Source organism: Tiliqua scincoides, chromosome 3 (genome assembly GCF_035046505.1).
Source record: "Tiliqua scincoides isolate rTilSci1 chromosome 3, rTilSci1.hap2, whole genome shotgun sequence".
NCBI lineage: Eukaryota > Metazoa > Chordata > Lepidosauria > Squamata > Scincidae > Tiliqua > Tiliqua scincoides.
Genome location: NC_089823.1, coordinates 58,210,197 through 58,221,352, shown reverse-complemented (window position 1 = coordinate 58,221,352; position 11,156 = coordinate 58,210,197). Strand labels below are relative to the sequence as shown.

General features: G+C 43.0%; 1 long non-coding RNA gene across 1 annotated transcript; it reads left to right on the top strand.

The window, feature by feature from the left end:
• The first annotated feature begins 4,040 nt into the window (after positions 1–4,040).
• LOC136645451 (uncharacterized) lies at positions 4,041–10,702 on the top strand. The gene is made up of 3 exons (XR_010794136.1): positions 4,041–4,413; positions 6,880–7,007; positions 10,407–10,702. It is a non-coding gene; the product is annotated as an uncharacterized lncRNA (long non-coding RNA).
• The last annotated feature ends 454 nt before the right edge of the window (positions 10,703–11,156 follow it).

Sequence of the window (11,156 nt, the reverse complement as noted above, 5' to 3'; positions counted from 1 at the left end):
TTGTAGTTTGGCAGCAGTCATGGAGGCCTTCTCAAGGTGAGGCAGTGTTTGTTCCCTTACCATGGGACTGTACTGTGGCTGCATTGGTGCTTGAAAGTTGGATAGGATTGGGCCCTAAGTGTGGTTGCTCCAACCTTTTAGGTGACATATGGGGCATATACCAGCCATGGACCTCCGTAGCCCCACGCCCAGGGCAAAGCTCCGCAATGGCGCCCCCGTGGGCTATCACCACCCCCCCACAGAAATCTCCCCCCCACTCACCTGAGGCTCACGGAACCTTCTGTGACCTCCACCCATGCCAGAGAAACCTCTGTGAGGTTCCCCTGTGCTATAAACTGTGCTTCCGGCAAACCAGAAGCACAATTTCTGCCCCCATCAGGAACCTCATACTTTCAATACCAAACACTGTGTGCTCTTCTTCTTCAAACATCCCCTTTAAGAAGAAAAAAGACACAATACAACAGCATTAAACCATGATGCATATACTATGGTATAGATTTTTTATTGTAATATGTGCAATGAGCTAGAAACAGCAATATGAGGTGGTTTATGAGAAATAGCATGCTGTTCATACCACAACAATCTTTTCACCTATGAAAACAGATCTGAAAAGTCGGTTCTCCATTAAGTATTACTGGAGGGGGGAGGTAAATACAGTAGAAGATTCTGTTTCAAATGTTTTTGGCTTATCTATAGCCACTGTTTAATGTACACATCAAACATTTATTCCTATGAATATATTTCCTGGTGATTCTATGGCAACAATGCATTTTTAATAATTTTATCTTTCTTCAAGCATAGCAGGGCTGAACTGTTTTAAGCAGGAACGCACTAGGAATAATATAAAATTTTTAAGGAAGCCAAGGCCCCAGTGAATATCTTTGTTGTGGGGGGAAACATGTGACTTCCACCATTCCAGTTATTTAGTGGCCAAATTTTGGCTACAAATGTTGCAATGAGATGCATCGTTTTCACATCATCTGCTTGGGATTTTAGAGGGACAAAACAATTTTTTTCTTGAAAATGACGATTTTGGTTGTTCTCAACTGCTAACCAAAGTTGTCCATTTCTGGGAAGTGAAGAAAGTCTTGTAATGGGGGGGGGGGGCAGGGGGCAGGGAGGCAGGTTTACTGATTCTCTTGGTTTTTATCAGAAGTGGCTGGCTAAAGAGTGAATTGACTATACGAGGACTGGTGAAAACAGCTCGTAAAGACTCCCCCAATATAATAAACTCACCGCTTCACAGCTAGTCTCTATGTGTCCCTCAAAGAAACATTCTTTGAGTTTCCGAAATGAATACTGTTGAACAGAGATGACTGGCTTACGTTTCAAACTTGAATAGGGCCATAATCTTCAGACTGCTTATCAACATTCAGTTACAAAATTCCCAAACCTCCATATTTGGCTATAACATAAAAGTTTTGTTTTCAAGTTTTCTATCCAGAGGGAACCATTTCCACATCACTTACCTGCTGAAGGACTGCATATCTGCAATGGAATCCTTGGGGACTGCAGAGAATTTTGGAGCATGTGGAAGGGCACTTAGGTTGCACAAAACACTGGATCAAATGTGAGTATACATATCCAATGTTCCCTGCAATGTGCTTACCCTAGTTAAGTACATACCCAGTGCTTCCCAACAGCTTCTCCTCTCTCTCTCTCTCTCTGTGTATGGGGACGACGACCAATAATGGACCATTGCTACCTTTCAGAGATGTTTGCCACTGTTTCCTCTTCTCACTGAGAACTCTTGCAGAACCTTCTGCAGAACCTCAAGGTTCCCTGGAATACAATTTTCAAAGTATTGTGATAGATCACAGAGCTGCCATTCCTCGTATATTTGACTGAAACCAGAAGGCCTTCAAGTTTCTCCTGCAGGCCAAGAACATCCATGCATAACTCCTTCAGAATATCAAACTATAAATATCTACCCCTAACTATAAAAGTTACAATTGTAATGTTTTGGCAAAATTAATGTATTGACATCATGGTATGTGACAATGCATGAGCATAATTATTGGAACATGTGCAAAGGTGAGCAAAACTTGTCTTCTCATTCACTTTATCATGGTACACTGCTTTAGGCTGCAATTCTATACACATCTGCAAGGGAGTAAGCTCCATTGAGTTGAATAGGACTTACTTCCGAGTAAACATGCCTAGATTACGTTGTTAAACAGTTTTCTCTCACCCAGCTCTTTTCTAGTATCAGCTGAAAGAATGACATAAAGGGGGGAGGGGGTTTACTACTTTCTACTGTGCATTCCTTTTCCTATTAAAAAATGAGTCTGTGCTTTATAGTCGAATAGAGCATGCACATTTTCTCAAACACATAATTGCCCCTAATATCTAGTGTTGGCCTGAATCCCTTTGAGAGCATTGCAATACATAAGCCATTATAGTTTCAACTAGTGGTTTCGATGTGACATTCATCATGACAAACAGCCCAATCCTATACATCAGTGTTTCTTAAACTGCGTGTTGTGACCCACTAGGTGGGTCACGAGCCAATTTCAGATGGGTCCCCATTCATTTCAATATTTTATTTTTAATATGTCAGACCTGATGCTACCATGGTATGTGACTGCATTTGGGGAAATGTTACAGACCTGTACTTTTAACAAGCTACTATGTATATTCTTTTAACAATGATAGTAAATGGGATATACTCCTGGGTAAGTGTGGGTAGGATTGCAACCTAGGATTGTTAAAAAATATTCCTGCTTGATGATGTCACTTCTGGTGGGTCCTGACAGATTCTCATTCTAAAAAGTGGGTTCCACTGCTAAATGTGTGAGAACCACTGCTATACATATCTATGAGGAAGTAAGTCCCATTATAGTCAATGGCCATACTCCCAGGTAAGTGTGCATAGGCATTCAGCCTAAGTTTAGTTGGAACAGTTCTCTTTGGGATCACTCACAGGTTGGATTATTTCATCCTACAGATGTTGATCTACCCCAAAGTGTATGGTAAGCGTGCAATCCAAAGCACACCAGTTGATGAAGTAACAATAAGAAAAACAAAACAGCATTTATAATGTACTTGCTCAAAGCACTTTTTACATATTTTCTCAGATATCTTTACAATAACTATATAAAGCAATGGGTTTCCAAACCCCAAATCATATCAGGTGTTCCTCAGTGTGAAGATCAATAATGGCATACAAAGTTTCCTGAAAGACAGCTAGCTCATCACATTGATGAGGTCCAGCACTAACTGTGTGTATGCCCTACTGCAGACAAGTATTTTCTGTAGTACGCAGGACTTGTATAGCAGATACTCAGGGTTCCGCAACATATGTGAAAAGGGATCCCTGAAGGTCAAAACCACCACACCAGGGAACAAGACTGAAAATGAAGGTGGTAGGCAAATTTTAAGAGATCTACTATACAACAAGTTTCTTTCAAAAATGGTAGAACAGTGGTTCTCAGACTCCTACAAGGGAGTTTGGAACCACCTTAGTAGGCATGGGGGTGGTGCTAAGGCAGCAATGTGATTACCAGGGAAGTTTCCTTACCTCCTACAAACAGCACTGGCCTCTGGGGGGAGTGGGGAGCCCTGCAAATGCTTCCATAGAGTTCCCCAATCCTCCAAAACTGCAAATAATTTATCAGAACCCACTTCCGGTTTTTGATCATGAACCTGAAAGTGGGTTCCTATAGCTTTTCTTTTTACAGTTTCTGAGATTTGGGGAGCCCTGTGAAGGGCTTGTGCAGGGCTCCCCCCCCCCAAGGCCAGCACTGCTTGTAGAAGGTAAGAAAACCCCCTTTCTTTACCTTGCAGCAGTGCAATCCTGGGGATCACGTCACTGCCTTCTTCCTCTCCGAGCCCCTTAAAGGGGCATAGGTCAGTGCTTCCCTGGCTGGTGGATCATGACCACCAGTTTGGGAACCACTGTGGTAGAAAGCTAATAACACCTCTGAATTATATTCATAGAAACTTGGAAGTTAGTGTGAACTTTAGTTAGTGGTAATGATCTACAAATTTGGGAATATTCCTGTTGAAGTCAACAAAACAGTTTAACTTTTGATGGAAGGAGAGGGAAGTGCTTTCAAGATATTCTCCAAAAGCTGTAATTTCTGTAAATGCAAGCTTCTGCCCATCTGAATGGGAAACATTGTAACATAAAGCTCCACACAATTGTGGGAACATACTGAAATATGCAACAAATATGACATGTGAAAAGAAGACCCAAAAGCTCCAATTAATGATGTCCTGTTGAAAAGTGTTTTGTCTTACACAACGCTTGCAGAATAACTCATCATGCTGGAACACAATGAAACAAGAGAACAAGGTCATTGCCAAGAATATTGTGCTTGGGGACAGCTTTCAGGACACATTTGAAACTGGTGTTTTTAGAATTTCTCTTTGCAGAGTAGCTTCTCCTGGCACATACGATATACAACATAGGTATGTACCAGTGGTTTTCAACTCTTTTCATCTCAGGAACACTCACAAGGCACTGAAATTGTCAAGGCACACCATCAGGTTTTTGACAATTGACAAGGCACACCATGATGCCAGTGGGGGCTCACATCCCCCATTGGCCCTACTAATAAATTACCTTCCCTCAAATTCCTGTGGCACACCTGTGGACCACTCATAGCACACTAATATGCCATGGCACAGTGGTTGAGAACGGCTGATATATAGCCTTGTGAGAAAAAAAAAAAACACACTGAAATATACTGATTTTATCCATATTGAAAAGCACATGATATGTTAAGATTTGTATTGGCAACCTTCAGTCTCGAAAGACTATGGTATCGCGCTCTGAAAGGTGGTTCTGGCACAGCATCTAGTGTGGCTGAAAAGGCCAATCCGGGAGTGACAATCCCTTCCACACCGGGAGCAAGTGCAGTCTGTCCCTGGTCTGTCTCCCTGGCTATGGGCCTTCCTTCTTTGCCTCTTAGCCTCAGACTGTTGGCAAAGTGTCTCTTCAAACTGGGAAAGGCCATGCTGCACAGCCTGCCTCCAAGCGGGCCGCTCAGAGGCCAGGGTTTCCCACTTGTTGAGGTCCATCCCTAAGGCCTTCAGATCCCTCTTGCAGATGTCCTTGTATCGCAGCTGTGGTCTACCTGTAGGGCGCTTTCCTTGCACGAGTTCTCCATAGAGGAGATCCTTTGGGATCCGGCCATCATCCATTCTCACGACATGACCAAGCCAACGCAGGCGTCTCTGTTTCAGCAGTGAATACATGCTAGGGATTCCAGCACGTTCCAGGACTGTGTTGTTTGGAACTTTGTCCTGCCAGGTGATGCCGAGGATGCGTCGGAGGCAGCGCATGTGGAAAGCGTTCAGTTTCCTCTCCTGTTGTGAGCGAAGAGTCCATGACTCGCTGCAGTACAGAAGTGTACTCAGGACTCAAGCTCTGTAGACCTGGATCTTGGTATGTTCCGTCAGCTTCTTGTTGGACCAGACTCTCTTTGTGAGTCTGGAAAACGTGGTAGCTGCTTTACCGATGCGCTTGTTTAGCTCGGTATCGAGAGAATGAGTGTCGGAGATCGTTGAGCCAAGGTACACAAAGTCATGGACAACCTCCAGTTCATGCTCAGAGATTGTAATGCAGGGAGGTGAGTCCACATCCTGAACCATGACCTGTGTTTTCTTCAGGCTGATTGTCAGTCCAAAATCTTGGCAGGCCTTGCTAAAACGATCCATGAGCTGCTGGAGATCTTTGGCAGAGTGGGTAGTGACAGCTGCATCGTCGGCAAAGAGGAAGTCACGCAGACATTTCAGCTGGACTTTGGATTTTGCTCTCAGTCTGGAGAGGTTGAAGAGCTTTCCGTCTGATCTGGTCCGGAGATAGATGCCTTCTGTTGCAGTTCCAAAGGCCTGCTTCAGCAGGACAGCGAAGAAAATCCCAAACAAGGTTGGTGCAAGAACACAGCCCTGCTTCACTCCGCTTCGGATGTCAAAAGGGTCTGATGTGGAGCCATCGAAGACAACAGTGCCCTTCATGTCCTTGTGGAAAGATCTGATGATGCTGAGGAGCCTGGGTGGACATCCAATCTTTCACTACACTATCCAGCCATTTTAAAAGAAAAGGTTGGATTAATATGAGCATTGCTTGACTTTACTGCAGAAACAGCATGAAGTTGAGGACTGTCCATTCTGTAAATTACTACTTTGTATTCTCTATCATGCTAGATGTGCATATTATTTGACCTGAACAAATATAATAAACCATATTTATTATTTGTCTATAAAACAAACCCTGTTGATACCGTCGCATTCTCCCCCACATCTCAAGGAGGCAAATCTGTGTTGGTGGGCTGGGGGTAGGACTTAGAGGCAATACCAGATGTGGCTTCTTCCAGAATCTTTTCTTTGGACAATAAAGGGTCACTCCCCACCAGGAGATAAATGAGGTTACTTTACGGAAAGAGTTGGTCCTTGTTGGGTATTCACCCCTGGGCTCAATCTCCCCTTCTTTTTGGGCAGGACAGCCACTGGAAAAGGTGCCTTGTAAGGGCAAAAAGGGCAGTTGCTCTCCTGTTGCTAAATATAAGAGGACACCACTTTGAAAGGGGCCTCTTTGCCCACTTAGCAGGGTTTTTACAAATTAGAATTTCAATAAATTCTGCATTTCATTTCAGTGTTATAGGTTTGGAACATTTTCAAGTTTTATTTTAATATTCAGTTTTAAATGCACTTTTCAAGTCTTAATGACATTTAAGGGAGAAAGGGTAAATATCAGCTTTCCAGGACTTCTTCTTTTTAAAACAATCCAATTGTAACTACGTATAATTGGAAATGTTTGGGTTTTTTAATTGAATTAGGAGATTTTAAATTAAAACATTTGCAAGTCAGTTTGAATTAGAAGAACTTATCTTTCCATATGTATACACCACTCCCCCCCCCCCCACTGTGCAGGTGTTGGAGTGACTCATGCTGAAGTTTGGTTATGGTAATGAAAAATGGACCTGTAAAATCTGGGAAATGTCAATATGTTATATATTTCCTAATCAGTCTTTCCACTTGGCCTGTTTCTTGCTAAAGAGGTAAATCTGTGTCTGGATTGTACAATTCCAAATTGCAGGTGGGGGCTTACATGACTGAATGCTTCTCTATACAAGAATACTCCCCTGCTATAGAAAAATATGATGCTTTGAGTGTTATAGAAAGAATGCCAAGAGCTTCCTTTTCATATGCATTCAGTGTGATGCTTTAAGGAGAACATGCATGGAAATGATGTGCAAACTAGAGGAGCATCTGATGGCCATCCATCATCTCTGAGTGGGGTCCTCTTTGCCAAAGGCCCATCTAGTCCAGCTTCCTGTATGTCACAGTGGCCCACAAAATGCCTCTGGGAGCACACAAGTCAACAAGATACCTGTGTACCTGTGAACGCAATCCAGATGTGCTGTTGTAGCACTTTTGCTCTTGTAGCACTTTTGGACTTGCGCTGGCCTGGAGGTGTTGCAAAAAAGTGCTATAAGGCACTTTTGGCCACCTTAGGTGTCAGGAGGCCAAATTCAACACCACTGCACTGGCAAAATGGTGATTTCATGTCAACCGAGTAAGGCAAGCAAGGGGCTCTCAGGAGGGAAGGGGAGAGAGCATTCTGGGAGCACTTCAGGGTGGTGGGAGGGTGGGTAGTGGACAGGCCAGTGGGAGGATTGGACCTGGGAGGGGGTGGAACCAGGATCCAGCACTTATGCAGTATCCTAACTCCCCTCCCAGGTGGTCCGGCCTTACATCGGCCTGCTTGAATCTGCACCACCTCTTTAGGTTGCGCAGATCCAAGTAGCCCCATGGGGTAGCTGCCACACAATAAGTAAATAAATGTGCCCCATGTTGGTTAGAGACACTCTGCTGGGGTGAAGAAGGACAGTTACTCTTCCCCTGCTAAATATAAGAGGAGCACCACTTGAAAAAGTGCCTCATTACCCAGTTAGCAGGGGTAACAATATGAGATTGTTGGAATGAAATACATGGAATATGAAATACATGGAAATGAGAGCTGATTCATATTAACGTCTTACTGGTTCCATGCTACTGGAACATCTTACTGGCTCTCAGAACAATCACAGGTCAGTTTTGAGTTAAGCAAATTCATTTTTTGTTCCATTAGGCAGTTGTGTTTTCATTTTCTGGTTATTTGGCCATATGTTCTGATATAATACAAATATTCCAGTGAGTTTTGTTTCATTGCATACTGCATTAAATTACCTTTCAAATGATATATAACATGCTCGTGTTATTCGTACATACCAATTTTTTTCACAATTTTGGCCATTAGTGCCAAGTGTAAATTTTTTAGATTTTGAGCCCTTTTGGGACAGGGAGCCATTAGTTATTTGAACCATTAGTTTAGCCATAACATATAGCCTTTAGTTTTCTCTGTAAACCATTTTATGAACTTTCCGTTGAAAAGCGGTAGATAAATTTAGTTATTTGATTTTTTTCTGTAAACTGCTTTGTGAACTTTTAGTTGAAAAGCGGTATATAAATACTGTTAATAATAATAATAAATACTGTTGTTAATAATAATAATAGTAAGCTCAGCTTGTTGCCCCTCTAAAGTTTGTTGCCTGGTGCAACTGCTACCCCCTGCACTCCCTTAGCTACGCCACTGACCAGTAAGGTTTTTTTACTTGCCTCTAGACAGTACTGGAGTCCTGGGAGGTATGGAGGGTCTGGGGAGCCCTCCACTGGGCTCATTAAGACTCTGTAATTGTGAAAAGGGCACTTCTGGTTTTTGTAGTGAAACCAGATGTGCCTGTTTTTTTTCCTCTTTTTTCACAATTACAGAGGCTTGGGGAGTCCTGCAGAAGGCTCCCCAGACCCCCCTGATCTCCCAGGACTCCAGTGCTGCTGAAGGTAAGTAAAATAAACCCTTCCTGTTCCTGGCAGCAGCGCAATCCTGGGAATTGTGTTAATGTCTTCCCCTCACTCTCTGCCCTTAAAGGGGCAGAGATAAGTCCTTCTCTGGCTGATGGATCATGACCCTTCAGTTTGGAAACCACTGCTCTAGCTTATTATACACACACGCACGAACAAACGCACACAGATACACACACTTTGAACAACCCCTGCAGTCTTTGTTCAAATAACTCTCCCAATGATTAACAAGGACATTTGTTGTAGTAATAGAGAATTAAAGGTTTAGCAATACAATTTTTCCAGAAAGAATGAAAGCCTTTCATATTGAAACCTTAAAAGATCTGTGTGCTCTGAACCATAATAATCCACATGCAAGGATTACTAAAATATGAACTTGGATTAAAACATTTTGCAATCACATAACAAAGTGTTATATTAAAGTGCTAACGATGTTGCTAATTTTAGAAAAATTGAAGACTAAAGTCCTTTCTATGTTTTCAACTCTAGCAAGGGGATTAGATTAGTAAAACTAAATTAGTACAAATCTGCAATTCTGTCTGTGAAATGTGAAGCTCCACATGTAATGCCCCAAAATTAATTTGAAGTTGACCTCATTAAGTTTTGGAATGGACCCATACAGAGTTATTTTTGCAATGGGATAGTATAATACGTGGAGAAGAATTTACTATCATAAGCAGAAATTTATGTTGGCATTTGAATTGAGTCCTATGTCTGTCTACTTAGAAGGGGCAGTCCAATTCTAATGGCGGTGCCACCATCAGATACAGCAGCCAAAAGGGTGACCACTATATCCAGTGGCCCCACCAGGATTGTCGGAAACCCCTTTGGGGAAGGGAACTTTCGTCCCTGTCCTTGAGTAATGGTGCAAGGGCCACAATAGGACTCCTCCAGTCTTCGCTGGCTATTTTGCCAGCGCAGACTGGAAGAGCTCCCATCAGGCTTTTCAGCCCAACACAGAGCATAGGATCCAGTGGAGCAGGGCTCCACCAGTCCCACCCCCTCCTGCCTCAGTTCCTCCCCCACCCCACCCTCGCCTATACCTTTATACTCAATCCCTGCCTCCCCCCACCCCTAATATACTCACCACTGGCTGGCGCAGCAGGAGCACTGGCCCACCCCCTACATGGCACTGATGCTCAGCACTGGCTGGCACTAGCCCAGCGCTGGTGCCACAAACATGCCTTGTGGCACATTTGCAAGACCTGGAACCAGTGCTGTAAATCAGCGATAGCATTAAGGGACCTTAGGATTGTGCCCTAAGTCCTATTGTGTCCAATGGGGCTTATTCCTAGGGAAGTGTGTATGTATAGGATTTCAGCCAAGTTTATTGAGGGATTAAACTCAGGACTGGCAATGATATGTTAATGCAAACTCTTGCTGCCAAGTATGGTGTCCAAAATGCTCCCTTATCTGAACTGGAGTATGAATTTTTGGTGTTTGCAATTCATACCTGTAATCTGTATTAAGTGTAATTTCCCCCCCAACAGTTCTTCTGCTCAGGAAACTTAATCTGAGTCATTGTGACTCTCTGTCTCTCTGTCTCTCTCTCATAGCTGGGGGCTGAACTGGCAGGGCTCTCAGGCACCAAGGAACCTGGAAATGTAATTTGCCCAAGACACCAAGCTCCCAGCATAGATGTCAAATGTTCTCCATCAACTTTTTGCTGATCTTCAGACTCTGAGCTCTGAGTCTAAACTCAGAGAACTTTCAAGGTTCTCTGCATTTGTCATTTTCCTAGTTTGCTGTTCACATTGGTTTGTTTCTTCTTGTTGACTCTAATTAGTTATCCGGTTTTTGTTGAGTTTTTGTTTTTAATCTTGATTTTGAGATTTGAGAATGAATGAAATAAACAAGCATCTCTGTATGTGGCTCCTAGTGGTGTTGGTGCTTTGCTTCCTCGTTACCCTGAATCCCATCTTATTTTTCATGCTATACCCATCTTCCCATTTCTATGACCCCCCCCCCCCGGGCATATCTTGACATGAAAATGTCTCTACTCACCAAATTCCTGGCTCCTACACTTTGTTATTTATTTAATTTTTTTTTACCTTGCTCTGTTTCAAGGCAATTAGCTTCCCAAACTTTATAGTGCCTCATGTATAGGAGCATTAGGCTCAGAAGAATTAGAGATGTCTAATCACAAACAAAAAAATTTTTTAATGGTCACTGTGGGGTTTTAGTAGTTCTGCATGGATTGCCTCCCTCTGAGGAAGGGATTCTGCCATCCCGCCATCCATGTGCTACCTGTGATTTGGCTCCTGAGAACTGCTTGGCACCACATTGATTCTTGTATTTCTACTTCA